At 48.2% G+C, this 14,801-nt stretch overlaps 1 protein-coding gene and 1 pseudogene across 1 annotated transcript in view; both read left to right on the forward strand.

Moving 5' to 3' along the window:
• The window catches only part of LOC138564627 (zinc finger protein 729-like), a 47,593-nt pseudogene extending 39,161 nt beyond the window's left edge, over positions 1–8,432 (forward strand).
• The window catches only part of LOC138564780 (zinc finger protein 154-like), a 135,902-nt gene continuing 128,624 nt past the window's right edge, over positions 7,524–14,801 (forward strand). The window contains exon 1 of the mRNA XM_069642932.1: positions 7,524–7,658. The gene's annotated coding sequence lies outside the window, so the exon portion shown is untranslated. The remainder of the gene's footprint in view (positions 7,659–14,801) is intronic.

Below are 14,801 nucleotides of genomic sequence, written 5' to 3' on the forward strand. Positions count from 1 at the left end.
ATTCATTCCTCTCCTTCCCTTCATCTCTTGTGGACCGTGTTAAATGCTCATTTCTTCTCACTTATTTCTAACAACTCATTAACTGCCTGCTTTCTTCGGTTCCATGTGGTAAAATCGTGGCAAAAAATTGCTGTTTACACAAATAATTGCAGCAAAAAGGCTTTGGTTTTGACGCCGCAATACATGTAAAGGATGTAGGGTCACCCCCGCAACCCTCAGACCCATTATACCATTTAAGGGGAGCAGGGGACACCCCTGCAACCCCTGCTCCCCCTAAAAATGGTATAATGCGGTACACCTTTACCGGGACAAACCACAGCATTTTTGCTGCAATTTTTTGTAAAGGTGACATTTTTGCCCCGATTTTATTACTGCATACCCTTTCTTCTTCTGATTGTATTTCTTTAGCCACCTATCTACATCATTTTGTGTGCCATTTTGTTCCGTCTTATGTTTAGCGCTTTAAGAAAGCGCTTCATAAATATCAATGATAGATATGGCATTTATAACGTGCCTATTCAAGGTGTAACGAGGCAAGGGAGGGAAAACAAAGGGAGGACAAGACAGCGATCTTACTAGGCCAAGTGACATTGAGATTGTGCAAGTGGAGGGGAGAGGGAAGGGGAAAAGTGCGAGGGGGAGCAAGTACAGGATACAGAAAACAAGTAGTACGGCCACCAGATGGCAGTGCAAGGGTTGAGTGCAGACAACGAGAGTCCGATAAGTGCAGGTAAAGGGACTGTAGGGTTACAGATACAAGTGCAAGGGTTGCCAGAAGGCAGTGCAAGGGTGCAACTGGGTCGGCAGGGACCTGGGCCCGAAGTTCAGAGAGTGGCCAGGTGACCAGTGCAGTATCAGACAGGAGATCAGCAGGGAAGAGGAAGAGGGAAGGCAGAAGCATTGAGCTGCTTCCGGAACCGGAGGTGGTTCTGCTTAATTTTCAGAGAGGCAGGGAGGCTGTTCTAGAGTGAGGTATCGGCCGTAAAGGGAGGGGATATTCCCACCAACTCGTTGCTTGGAGAAGTACCTGACCCTCAAGGAGTTGGAGGTGGAGGAGTGAAGAGCTTGAGTAGGAAGATATTTTAGAAGAGAGAGTTTGCGGTATTGCAGACTCAGGCCCCAGAAGGCCTTGTGAACAATGCAAAGGGTCTTGAACGTGATTCTTGCAGCCACTGGGTGCCAATGGAGAGATTTTAGAGCTGGAGAGATACGATCCCTGGGCTTGCCGACAAGGACAAGTCTCGCAGTCCTGTTCTGGATGAGTTGCAGAGGGCGGAGAGTAGAAGCGGGCAGATTTAGAAAGAGGCTGTTGCAGGAGTCAATCCTTGAGAGAAGCAGAGCTCTGGAGACGGAGAGCTTCTTGGGGAAGCCGGGGAAAGGAAGAATACCTCTGAGGAGGTGCAGCTGGTAGTTGGACTTCTTAGAGACGTCCGAGATGTGAGGAGAGAAGGAGAGGGTGCAGTTGAAGATGAGCGCGAGGTTCTTAGCCTCACAGGTGGGAGCAGGAAGAGGGCCAACAGAGGCCGGCCAGAGAGTGGCAGGAAAAGAAGGTGCAGGTGTGCTGATGAGGAGGATCTCCGTCTTACTGGCATTCAGGCAGAGATCATTGGCGGCACACCACTCCTGGATTGTAGATCGACAATCCGGGATGACAGAAGAGGAAGCAGAGGGGAGCCTGAAAACGGAGATGGGTGTCATTCGCATAGCACTGAAAGTTGGAGGAGAGAGCAGCAATGCGGTGGGCGAGAAGAGCCAGGTATTGGTTGAACAGCCAGGGAGTGAGGTTAGACCCCTGGGGAATACCACAGGTAGCGATAGAGGAGAGGAAGGACCCAAGTTGGACCTGGGAGGGTCGATCGGAGAGGAACGAGGTCAGCCAAGCCAGGGCCTGATCAGTGATACCCAGGTTATCACGCAGACGATTGAGCAGGATGGCATGGTTGACTGGTTTGACTGTGTCAAAGGCAGAAGAGAGATTGAGTAGGATGAGGACAGAGGGGAGATTAGCATCAAGGTTAGAGAGCAAGTCTTCACGGATGTTCAGGAGAGCAGTTTCCGACTTCTGGCAGCTCTGAAGCCAGACTGATGGTCATGGAGACAGCCAACAGATTCAGTGTGAAGATTAAGCAGGGAGATGGCCAGCTTTTCCAGGAGTTTACCCAGGAAAGCACTGAAAAACAAATATTTTCAAAGTGGACCCTACTTCTGAGCTTTGGTGCTAAGGGGTAATTCCCACATTGGATTGAACACCTCTTTTTACCGCTAGGCAGGAAAATGGGAATGAGGTGCAAATTAAGCGTCCAATGGTGCTAACTCAATGAGTCCAGTGCAATAAAACAGTAAAAGCAACATGTGAGGAGAAATGCATTTTACCATCTGGAGACGAATAAACCGGTCCCGTGTACTGCACTATTGATGGGTGCATGTCTGCCATAACATCTGTGTGCCTAAAAGCACACACTTCCCAGGCCTCTAAAAAGAAGAACACTTGCCTAAGATCTGCTCCGGTTTAAAACAGATTGATTCCAATTGGCAGTTATCTAGCGATGGCACTCGCCACAGCACCTCTCGGTAAACGTACCACAAAGAGACGAAGCACAGAGTGCTCCTCATCCAGAGTCTTCATGCCAGCCCTGCTGTCCTGCATCTAAATGAAGGAGACTAAAGGAAACCACCATTTTCCCCTCTCAATGCGAGCACAGCGCGACAGGGTCAGAGCCGAGCATGCCAGAGGACAGCAGGGACACTTCTTAACCGGGGGTAGACGGCCTACCGGCATTGCTAGAGCCAGACCTACCCCAGACATGGAGAGTGGGTGTTGAGAGTGACCACAGTCCCTGACTCTGGTGTGAAAGCATTGATACCCCTGCCCCTTCTACGATGCCTACACTGAAAGGCAGAGGTCTTCTCTCTGCTCTGTGCTCATCCTCCTTCACCTGTTCACTACTGCAGAATACGGCAGAGCATGCAATGTCAGGATTCCACCCCTCTTTCACACATCCATGTCCCTATCTGCCCCATTCAAAGTGGCTTTTAGTTGCTCCAAAACCCAGTGATTTTCTGGTGGATACAAAGTGTCTGCCTCTTTCCATGGTATGTCTGAGGGTGCAATCATTTGTCTTTTGTGTAACACTTCATTGTTAAGAACAGGAATGAAGATGGTGGTTGTGGAGGTAATGATGTTAGCATAATCTTCACTACTCCTGGATCTAATCTTCCTCTTCACAGTATTTACTCCCAACTCTCCTACCCTGAAGAACAGATGGCTCACCCTTGCTTTCAGACAGTGTCTGTCGTGGCCGGTGGAGAGTCGTAGATGCTTGGTGACAAGGGCAGGGCAATACATTTGGGAATAGACTCCTATGGGAAGGGGGTCACCTTGTATGTTCAGTCCTGTGATGTTGAAGAGTAGGATTATGAAAAGTGAAGATTACTGGTAAAAAATCCGTGCACTTCCTGCTGAGTGTGCAATGCTATGAAATAATATCTGAAACCTTTGTTTCTTTCAACAGCGAGTAGAGCCATCACTGAAACTAAGGGTATGGAAATGAACATGGGATGATGAGATATGCAGAGGAATAAGGGACGCACTACAGAAGATGGTCAGTGCCATTCCACAGAACCTTCAATGAAAGCGCCATCCTCACGGAGAGACCAGTGCCCGGCACATCTATACGGATCCATACGTATTGAAAGGAATTTTTCTGAAGTGTTCATGGGATGTTCTTTACTCACAGGTCCAGTCCAATCAAACGCATAGGAGGGTAGCTCGGGGACAACATGTTTGGCTTGGAAGCAAGAAAATCGGAGCAACATCTGTTCGAATTCTGTCCTGCGCTTGGAGACTGGTCTCAGGCATTAAGCACGTAATAAAAGATTAAATAATTAATCTCACATGGCAGAGAAACCCGATAAGTGTACAGAGTGTAAGAAAAGTTTCACACAGATCCCACATATGCACACGCATCAGAGGATCCATACCGGCGAAAAGCCCTATGAGTGCAGAGAGTGCAACAAAAGGTTCAGGCAGTCCTCAAACCTGAGAAGGCATCTCATGATCCACACTGGAGAGAAGCCCTACAAGTGCACAGAGTGCAAGAAAAGCTTCAGTGATTCCACAGCGCTGGGCAGGCATCAGAGGACCCATACTGGGGAGAAGCCCTACAAGTGCACAGAGTGCAAGAAAAGCTTCGGTCATTCCTCAACCTTGAGAAGCCATCTCATGATCCACACTGGAGAGAAGCCCTTCAAGTGCACAGAATGCAAGAAAAGCTTCAGTGATTCCACAGCGCTCAGCAGCCATCAAAGGACCCATACTGGGGAGAAGCCCTACAAGTGCACAGAGTGCAAGAAAAGCTTCGGTCATTCCTCAACCTTGAGAAGCCATCTCATGATCCACACTGGAGAGAAGCCCTTCAAGTGTACAGTGTGCAAGAAAAGCTTCAGCGGTTCCTCACACCTGAGAATCCATCAAAGGACTCACACTGGGGAGAAGCCTTACAAGTGCACAGAGTGCAAGAAAAGCTTCAGTCAATCCTCAACCTTGAGAAGCCATCTCATGATCCACACTGGAGAGAAGCCCTTCAAGTGTACAGTGTGCAAGAAAAGCTTCAGCGGTTCCTCACACCTGAGAATCCATCAAAGGACTCACACTGGGGAGAAGCCTTACAAGTGCACAGAGTGCAAGAAAAGCTTCAGTCAATCCTTAAACCTGAGAAGGCATCTCGTGATCCACACTGGAGAGAAGCCCTACAAGTGCACAGAGTGCAAGAAAAGCTTCAGTGATTCCACAGCGCTCAGCAGCCATCAAAGGACACATACTGGGGAGAAGCCCTACAAGTGCACAGAGTGCAAGAAAAGCTTCGGTCATTCCTCAACCTTGAGAAGCCATCTCATGATCCACACTGGAGAGAAGCCCTTCAAGTGTACAGTGTGCAAGAAAAGCTTCAGCGGTTCCTCACACCTGAGAATCCATCAAAGGACTCACACTGGGGAGAAGCCTTACAAGTGCACAGAGTGCAAGAAAAGCTTCAGTAAATCCTCAAACCTGAGAAGCCATCTCATGATCCACACTGGAGAGAAGCCCTTCAAGTGTACAGTGTGCAAGAAAAGCTTCAGCAGTTCCTCACACCTGAGAATCCATCAAAGGACTCACACTGGGGAGAAGCCTTACAAGTGTACAGTGTGCAAGAAAAGCTTCAGCGGTTCCTCACACCTGAGAATCCATCAAAGGACTCACACTGGGGAGAAGCCTTACAAGTGCACAGAGTGCAAGAAAAGCTTCGGTCATTCCTCAACCTTGAGAAGCCATCTCATGATCCACACTGGAGAGAAGCCCTACAAGTGCACAGAGTGCAAGAAAAGCTTCCATCGTTCATCAAACCTGAAAAGGCACCTCATGATCCACACTGGAGAGAAGCCGTCCAAGTGCACAGAGTGCAAGAAAAGCTTCAGCGGTTCCTCACACCTGAGAATCCATCAAAGGACTCACACTGGGGGGAAGCCTTACAAGTGCACAGAGTGCATGAAAAGCTTCAGTAAATCGTCACACCTGAGAAGCCATCTCATGATCCACACTGGAGAGAAGCCCTACAAGTGCACAGAGTGCAAGAAAAGCTTCAGTAATTCGTCAAACCTGAGAAGCCATCTCATGATCCACACTGGAGAGAAGCCCTACAAGTGCACAGAGTGCAAGAAAAGCTTCCATCGTTCATCAAACCTGAAAAGCCACCTCATGCTCCACACTGGAGAGAAGCCCTACAAGTGCACAGAGTGCAAGAAAAGCTTCAGTAATTCGTCACACCTGAGAAGCCATCTCATGATCCACACTGGAGAGAAGCCCTACAAGTGCACAGAGTGCAAGAAAAGCTTCAGTGATTCCACAGCGCTCAGCAGCCATCAAAGGACACATACTGGGGGGAAGCCCTACTTGTGTACAGAGTGCAAGCAAAGCTTCAGTCGTTCCTCATATCTGAGAATACATCTCATGTTCCACACTGGCGAGAAGCCTTACAAGTGCACAGAGTGCAAGAAAAGCTTCCATCGTTCATCAAACCTGAAAAGCCACCTCATGCTCCACACTGGAGAGAAGCCCTACAAGTGCACAGAGTGCAAGAAAAGCTTCAGTAATTCGTCACACCTGACCAGCCATCAAAGGATCCATACTGGGGTGAAGCCCTATGAGTGCCCAGAGTGCAAGAAAAGCTTCAGTGATTCCACAGCGCTCAGCAGCCATCAAAGGACACATACTGGGGTGAAGCCCTACTTGTGTACAGAGTGCAAGCAAAGCTTCAGTCGTTCCTCATATCTGAGAATCCATCTCATGTTCCACACTGGCGAGAAGCCTTACAAGTGCACAGAGTGCAAGAAAAGCTTCAGTCGTTCCTCAGAGCTGAGAATCCACCAGAGGACCCATACCGGGGTGAAGCCCTATGAGTGCACAGAGTGCAAGAAAAGGTTTAGTCAATCCTCACACCTGACCAGCCATCAAAGGATCCATACTGGCGAGAAGCCTTACAAGTGCACAGAGTGCAAGAAAAGCTTCAGTGATTCCACAGCGCTGAGCAGGCATCAGAGGACCCATACTGGGGTGAAGCCCTATGAGTGCCCAGAGTGCAAGAAATGCTTCGGTGTTTCCTCAGCGCTGAGCAGGCATCAGAGGACCCATACTGGGGAGAAGCCCTTTGAGTGCACAGAGTGCAAGAAAAGGTTCAGGCAGTCCTCAAACCTGAGAAGCCATCTCATGATCCACACTGGAGAGAAGCCCTACAAGTGCACAGAATGCAAGAAAAGCTTCTGTGTTACCACAGCGCTGGCCAGGCATCAGAGGACCCATACTGGGGAGAAGCCCTTTGAGTGCACAGAGTGCAAGAAAAGGTTCAGTCAATCCTCATACCTGACAAGCCATCAAAGGATCCATACTGGGGGAAGACCTACGAGTGCCCAGAGTGCAAGAAATGCTTCATTGATTCCACTGCGCTGAGCCGCCATCAGAGGACCCATACTGGGGTGAAGCCCCACAAGTGCACCGAGCGCAAGGAAAGCTTGAGCAGCTCCTCAGCTCTGATTATGCATCAGAAGATCCATTCTTTGAAAAAGACTGGAGGCCCACCTGGTGTTTAGGAGATCTTTGAAGACCCTACTGTTGCCATAGTTACCACGTGGAGAGATGTTGTGAATGTGATCCTCTCCGTGATTAGCGCTGAGAAGCCCTTAGGTCAACACGAATGGTATAACTAAATAATACACTCTGAGAAATATAAACAAGTACTGCATGAGTGCTGAGAGACACACAATATGGAATAAAAGAGATACAATCACAGTAACATTCAGGACTCAGCAGCAGGAGATGAATCAGGCAATTACATTTTTTGTTGAAATTTTAAAAGCATAAAAATCACTTGAATACTGCACAACAAAAGTCATTATTAATAGTCAAATGGCATCACTGCTTAGAGTAGGAAAACAAAATACAATCTCACCCTCTTGGAAACACAGAGCAGAGGTGGTTTTAAAGCCTCTCTAAAAGACATAACAACCAAAGTCCTGAGAAAGATTAAGGAAAAAGCCAAGGAGGATCCAGCTTAACAGGGAAGCTTGAAACTGTCTGAGGAAAAAGCAGGAGAGTCAACACGGGGCACCTACGGAGGCAGAGACTGGTAAGGCAGTGGGGCGAGAAAGCTGCTAGCCAGGCATAAAATAAAAAAATCACTTGTCCCCTTAATTAGCTGTACAGTAACCCAAGCAAACAGTCCAGTGCTGTGTTCTGCCAAACATGTCAAAAATGCAAGCGTTTTCCTCATTTAAAGCATTATGGGGTTGTAGTCGCTATTTGGGAAATGGGTCCCTGTGGAAACTGGCACTACTGTAGTAGGTGGACTCAAAAGACCTATTGGTCGATACAGGTGTACTATCAACTCTACTTTAATGTTCTTTATTTCTCGTTCCTTTTGCATGGCTTTAATGTTTCTGATCTTTTTGTTTTCAGTCCGTTATAAGCACCAAAAGAAGAATTGTTGTTCGAAACGTGCATGGTACATAACCCTTAGCTGGGCTGTCTATAAAGTAGTCATTGTTTGCAGAATGTAATACATATTTTGGCTCGATATAGTGATTATCAATCAAGTCACACTTATTTTGGATAGAAAACATAAAACCATCACAAATGCATTATATTTCACATGCCGAACTATCAAATAATATATTTTTCAAAAAACAAGATCTTACAAATACAATTTAGAAATTAGCACCAGTACATGGGTTTCCACAATCCACCCGATGTTTAACCATCAGCATACAGTGTTCTTTGTTTCCTAATCTCACTCAACATCACGTGCTAATTGATCACAACAATTCTCATAATGCGCCATGCAAAAATAGCTACAAACCAAATGAAAATCAAATTGCATTAAATAAAAGAAAGTTAAAAACCATTGTCTAATATATATAACATGAAATCAATCCATGAATTCAGTAAGGTGGGACGAATCCCAGGATATGGTCCCTGCTTCCCTAGGCAGAGCCCCTTCCCATGGGGTCAGGGATGTGAGGCCACTGCCCGGTGGTACTCAGCAGGTGAATCTCATGGCAGGGGCCTCTCCCCCTTGTGGGACTGGGGATGATTATTAGGGAAGAACGCCATTACTTGTACGACCAGCACAACCTATGTTGATATTACACATGCTACGACCTGCAGGCACTCTGCGACCTTCGCTGTCTATTTTGGTAACCGCTGATGCTTCGAACTGTACCCGTCTGTACCTGCGACCTTTACGGCCTTTCTGGAAAACCTGTACATGTTGTTTTGAATAGTACTCTCTTGTGTGCACCTTGCGTCCATTATTGCCTACTTTCTGAAAACTGAACATGTGTCGCTCTGTATTCTCTGTGTACTCTCTACCAACTCTGTACTCATCGAGGCCCACCACCATTCTCTATTATAACTCACATTTATTGTTATAGTTGCGCATCTCTTTTATCCCATTTTAGACAATTCAGCCAACACTACTAACGCTCTCCCCCTGCGACCATTCTTGCTCATTGCTCACATGTTTTGATCTGCACTTCCAGTGTGCACTTGTTACCATTACTGTTTATTAGGAAATCGAACCTGACTGAATGTAACTTTCCTTTGAGCATTCTACAGCAATAACACTATTGTGGTTATATCTACACCAGTGCACGTTGAACTGGCACACCACCTTAGCTGACGCCAGATTCTACCGAATTATAACCCCCTGAATAGCCACTGCACCTCAAATAGCCTACCACTATAACTGCCTATACGACATTTGAATTATAAGCACCTGAACGTAGGCTGAACTAGCCTACCTTAGTCACCACCTTCTACCTGTTGCCTACTGAACCTACTTGACCGGTACTCACTATTCACTAATCCTGTTGGCTAAATCCGGCCTGCCTAGCTCCCATTCTGCCTCTGCACTCTTTCACTCACAGGATCCGGATTCCTACTGGCTGCCTGCACACTAGCCCAACACCACAACACTATGTATATACCAGGCATCTACTCATCCCTACTTAGGACCATTCTTCACCTGATCCGCTTGACTAGCCATTAAAGCCTACACATTACACCCGTCCTCAGTCTCCCTACTACCCAAAAGCATGACTCCTACTCACTCACTTACACCCTTTGCCCACATCCAAAACCTACCCAAAACGACCAGCCCATGCAACTCCACCTCTAGAAACATTAGACTATGCGCCAGGCTTCCCAATATGTTCGAAACACTTGCCAGAACCACGTTCTATACCAAAACTAGCAATACCATGGCCTGAAGCCAAAACGACCAACCCTCCCTCAAACACCCTCACCCAAGAACCTCCAACTGCACAAACCAGTCAATACTCCTCCCACCCATTTACAATCTTAATAATCAAGCCACATTGGTAACACCTACTGCGACCAATATCCCACACATCAGAGATGCCCTAATAAATGCCCGATCTATAGTAGCTCACGCCACAGAAATAGCAGACCTCTTCCAGCTAGAAAAATTGGACTTCCTAGCCGTCGCAGAATCCTGGCTCCACACTGCAGCAGGTCCTGCCCTCATGCTAGCAATCCCAGAGGACTATACGATATTCAGAGTTGCCAGAACCGAAACCCGAGGCGGAGGCCTTCACCATAATCGCCAAAACATGAGACTTGCCCCATCTGACAAATCTGATTCCTGTGAATCCCTCATAGCCAAATTGCCCAACGCTAACTCCCAAACCCCCACGATCCACCCTCTCTACAGATCCCCCGGTCCCCTGGGTTCGTTTGAGGCGGACCTAACTTCCATCCTATCCGACAATCTAAAAAACACGGCCCAAAGCCTTCTCCTAGGTGACTTCAACCTGGAGTTCAAAGACCCTAAAGACCAACATGCTGCACTTATTGCTGGCACTCTGGCAGAACTAGGCTTCAATCAAAAAGTGACCCTTCCTACCCACAACCAGGGGAGGACCCTTGACTAGGTGGCGGACTATAACTGCCATGCCTTCATCACCATCATCTCTCCCCAGCCATGGTCTGACCACTACCTCCTAACCTTCTCCCTCAACTCCAACTCCCTCCAATAACCCTCTAGCCCCCTTTATCCCCACTAGGAACAAAAGAAATATCACAGCCGATAAACTCATCCCTCTTATTCTTCCGACCCTGAATTCTCTCTCAGAATCCACTGATCCTCTTCACCCTCGTAGATGAATACAACAAAATAATGACATTAGCACTAGATTCCATCGCCCCACTTAAACTAAGAGAAAGTAAGCCAAAAAGGCATCTAAACACATAGTTCTGCCCATACCTGAAATCACTCAGACATGGAGACAATCCCCTTCAGACAACAATAAGATCAACCTCAATAAAATAACCTCCCAATATAAGAAATAAATCATTCTAGCCAAGCAAGATTCCTACAACCAAAGGATCTCTCAAGCCAATTCCAGCATAAAAGAACTGTTGACCATCCTTAAAAAGCTGGAAACCCCCATACCAGTCCTAGACATGTGTGCGAAGGACTAACACTGGTGCACCAGCATCTAAAACAGCCTCTCCAACAAAGTAACAGCCCTCCAGGACAAGATTACCAACAAAAAAGAAACCCTTCTCTGCCCTACTCTCTTAGCCATCAGCCGTGGTTTTCTTTGTTGTGTAGACAGGCTGTGCTGAATCACCTCTCCCTGTGTTGCACTCCCATTGGTTGCTGAGTGTTTTCTTCCATCCAATCAGGGACCGGCAGGCTTCAGCCGGCCCTCTCAGCAAAGGCCCACTTCCAAGGCCCCTGTCTGCTCCTTGTCCACTTCCAGAACACTAATTGGGGTCCTCCCTGCACCTTAACCACAATGATGCGGCCACCTCTCTCCTCTAAGAAATCTGGACTGCCTTGACTTTGCCACCTCCAGAACTATGGGTTAGTTCCCTCCTTATGGACTCACTTCTACTGCCTTTGACTATCACTGTTCTTTCTGCTTGTTGCTCCCATGTTGTCATCTTGCTGTGTAGTGCTTCCTAAACCCTTTGCCAAGATCCTCTCAGCACCCAGATCCTCCCGGTCGTGTGGGGAGGGGTAGCCCTGATCATTTCTGAGTGGATTCCTGCCTCTATCATTCCCACTCAGACCTACTTCTCTTTTGAATACCTTGTCTGTAGGCTTTCTCTCTCGCCTACCCATTCTCTTACTGTGGTTACCATCTACCGGCCTCGTGGTCAAATCACCTCATTTCTCTCTGTGTGGGCAGACCTCTCCTCCTCCCTCCTAGCCTCTACCACTCAACTCCTCCTCCTCGGTGACCTAAATATACATTTAGACTCTCCTTGCTCCTCCTCTGTACTCTTCCGTGACCTCTATGACTCCCTCTCCCTGTCCATCCTCCCCTCTGGCCCGACTCACTCTGCAGGGGACACACTCGATGTCTTGATCTCCTCTGACCTCCCTCTCTCCATCCCTCTGACCACTCCTCTCTCCCGGAGCGATCACTCCCTCCTCTCATCTCATCTCTCCCACTCTTCCCCCCAAGCCAAGCCTACCCCAACACTGCCACCTACCTTCTCAGACATCCGGCCCATGAAGCGTGTGTCAGTTGAGGCTTTTTCCGCCACTTTCTCTCCCCCCTCCACCTTTGGCTGTCTCTCATCCAGATACAGCCCTGTCTCTGCTCTACTCTTCAATTTCTGATACGCTTGATGTTCTTGCCCCTGTCATGAGGATCTGTTTGAAGTCCAAAGCCAAGTGCAGTTCCTGGTATGACTCTGACCTAGCTACACTTAAACGTAAGTGTAGGGCAGCTGAGAGGAAATGGAGGACTTCCTGTTCATCCTCTGACAAACTGGCCTGTCACCTGCTACAAAGGCAATACCGACTCTCTGTCCTCACCAAGAAGAGAGTCCACATTCAAGCTCGTGTCTCTGCGGCATCTAACAACTTGGCCGAACTCTTTAAAATCTGCAAGGAGCTGGCCAACCCTGCTGCAGTCTCTACCCCTCCTGTTGCCTCCCAGGCTCTTTTCAACACCCTTGCCTCTCACTTCATTAAAAAAAAAAAAACAGGACATCCTGTCCCCCCTCTCCACCCACACTCCTCCTCTTTCCTCTCCATCTGTGCTTGCTGACCCTCCTTTAGCCACCCTCCCACCATCCTTCTCGTCCTTTCCTCTTTTCACCCCTGACGAGGTTGTTAGACAAGTCCGATCTATGAAAGCCTCGTCAAAACAGGTTAATCCCTGTTCCTCTAAAACCATCAAGGACCACATTGATGCCCTCGCTCCGGCCCTTGCTGATTTTTGCAACCACTCCTTTGCCTCTGGATCCTTCCCCTCCCCTCTGAAGCACTCCTTTGTGCATCCTCTTATCAAGAAACCCACAGCTGATCCTTCTTGTCCAGCTAACTATCGCCCAATTTCCATTACTTCCTTTCTTGGCAAACTCCTGGAAAAGTTGGCCATCTCTCAGCTTAACCTTCATTCCAATTATGTTGGCTGTCTCCATGACCACCAGTCTGGCTTCAGAGCTGCCAGAAGCACGGAAACTGCTCTCCTAAACATTCGTGAAGATCTTCTCAACAACCTTGACTCTAACATTCCCTCTCTCCTCATTCTCCTCGATCTCTTTTCTGCCTTCGACACGGTCAACCATACCATCCTGCTCAACCGTCTCCGTGAAAACCTGGTATCACTGATCAGGCTCTGGCCTGGCTGACCTCTTTCCTCTCAGATCGACCCTCCCAGGTCCAACTTGGGTCCTTCCTTTCATCTATCTTCCTCTCTACCTGTGGTGTTCCCCAGGGGTCTAACCTCTCGCCCTGGCTTTTCAACCGATACCTGGCAACTCTCGCTCACTGCATTGCCATTTTCTGCTCAAATTTCCAGTGCTACGCTGATGACACTCAACTCATTTTCAGGCTGCCCTCTGCCACCTCCTCTCCCTCTCTCATCTCTGACTGCCAACTGCCATTCAAGATTGGTGTGCCAGCAATGATCTTTGTCAGAATGCCAGCAAGACGGAGATCCTCCTCATCAGCACACCTTCACCATTCTTTCCCCTCACTCTCTGGCCGGCCTCCCTTGGCCCTCCTCCTGCCCCCACCTGCGAGGCTAAGAACCTCGGGGTCATCTTTGACTCCACCCTTTCCTTCTCCGCCCACATCTCTGAGGTCAAATTTCCAACTGCACCTCCTCAGAGGTACTCTGCCTTTCCTCTCCTTCCCCCAGAAGCTCATGGTATCTCAAGCTCTGGTTCTCTCTAGCTTGGACTTTTGTAACAGCCTCTTTCTAAATCTACCTGCCTCTACTCTCCGCCCTCTGCAAATAATCCAGAACAGGACTGCGAGACTTGTCCTTGGCCTCAAGCCCTGGGATCGTATCTCTCCCGCTCTGAAATCTCTTCACTGGCTCCCAGTGGATGCAAGGATTAAAATCAAAACCCTCTGTATTGTCCACAAGGCTTTCTGGGGCATGGCTCCAAAATACCTTCAGCTATCCTCTACCTCCAACTCACTCAGGGTCAGTTGTTTTTCTAAGAAACGAGCTGGGGGTAGATCTCTGTCTTCGGCTGGGACCTCCCTCTGGAACAGCCTCCCTGCCACCCTAAAACTTGAGAACCATCTCTGGTTCCGGAAGCACCTCAAGACCTTCCTCTTTTCTTCTGCCTTCGCTCCCCCTCTCCCCTGCTGATCTGTTCTCTCTTGGCACTGTGCACCTGGCCACCCTCTGTCTTTTGGGCCCAGGTTACTGCTCATCCTGTCACCCTCCCACACTGCCTCCGGGTCACCCCTAGCACTGGGGTCTATATCTGTACCCATACAGCCCCCCCTTTTTCTTCCTGCACTTATCGGACCTACCCTGTCTGCTGCCTTAAACCTAGCACTTGCAAATTGCTGGCTGCATTACCTCTGTTTGTTGCCTTTATTATTTATTTATTGTTATTTATATGTTTCTCCTGTGCTTCGCACTTTCCACCTCTCCCCCCTTCCATGCACTTTCCCCCTCCCCCTTTTCCCATGCACTTGCGCGTTCTCAATGTCACTGGGCCTAGGAAGATAACTGTTTTGTTCTCCCCTATTCCCCTCCCTTGCCTTGTCGCGCTCTGAAACACTTGTGTACGAGTGCGATAGAAATAAAATATCAATCAATCAAAAAATCCAACCGCCTATACAAAAAGCCACACTCAAACCCTCACACCGCTTTAACTTCTCTAAAGCTTAGAAGTCGAAAAAGTCATACTCTTAAACCGTCAAACTGCTAGGTTATCCATGCCCCTCACAAATCATCAAAGATGCAGCTAGAGACCGATTACC

This window comes from Ambystoma mexicanum, chromosome 1p, assembly GCF_040938575.1.
Source record: "Ambystoma mexicanum isolate Mex_15411 chromosome 1p, UKY_AmexF1_1, whole genome shotgun sequence".
NCBI classification, from domain to species: Eukaryota; Metazoa; Chordata; class Amphibia; order Caudata; family Ambystomatidae; genus Ambystoma; species Ambystoma mexicanum.